Source organism: Trichechus manatus, unplaced genomic scaffold (assembly GCF_000243295.1).
Source record: "Trichechus manatus latirostris isolate Lorelei unplaced genomic scaffold, TriManLat1.0 scaffold00088, whole genome shotgun sequence".
Classification (NCBI taxonomy): Eukaryota; Metazoa; Chordata; class Mammalia; order Sirenia; family Trichechidae; genus Trichechus; species Trichechus manatus.
This window is the reverse complement of record NW_004444024.1, coordinates 3,617,292-3,618,127: the sequence shown is the minus strand read 5'-3', so window position 1 is coordinate 3,618,127 and position 836 is coordinate 3,617,292.

The window sequence follows — 836 nt, the reverse complement described above, 5'->3', positions numbered from 1 at the left end:
AGAACATACAGACTGGGGAAAAAATCTTGGCTATTACAAATCTTACAAAGGTCTAATCTCTAAAATCTACAGGAAAATCCAACACCTCTACAACAAACAGACAAATGATACAATTAAACAATGGGCAAAGGAAATGAACAGACACTTCACCAAAGAAGACATTCAAGCAGCTAACAGACACATGATGAAATGCTCGTGATCACCAGCCATTAGAGAAATGCAAATCAAAACCACTGTGAGATACCATCTCACCCCGGCATTACTGGCACAAATAAAAAAAAAAAAAACGAAAACAACAAATATTGGAGAGGCTGCAGGGAGATTGGAACTCTTATGCACTGCTGGTGGGAACGCAAAATGGTACAACCATTTTGGAAAACGATATGGCACTTCCTTAGAAAGCTAGAAATACAAATACTGTATGATCTAGATGATCTAGCAATCCCACTTCTAGCAATATTTCCTAGAGAAATAAGAGCCGTGACTCAAATAGACATATGCACCCCCATGTTCATTGTAGTGTTGTTCACAATAGCAAAAAGAAACAACCTGGATGCCCATCAACAGATGAATGGATAAACAAACTATGGTACATACACACAATGGAGTACTACACAACGATAAAGAACGGTGATGAAGACCAGATCTACTGGCCTAAAGGAGACTGGAGAAACCCCGAGAGTATGGCCCCAGACACCCTTTTAGCTCAGTGGTGAAGTCATCTCTGAGGTGCACCATTCAGCCTGGGAGTGGACAGCCCCATAAAACCAAATGGGACTAATGCAGTACTGCAGTCCAGGGACAAGGGCCAGAAGGCAGAAGGGGACAAGGAAGCT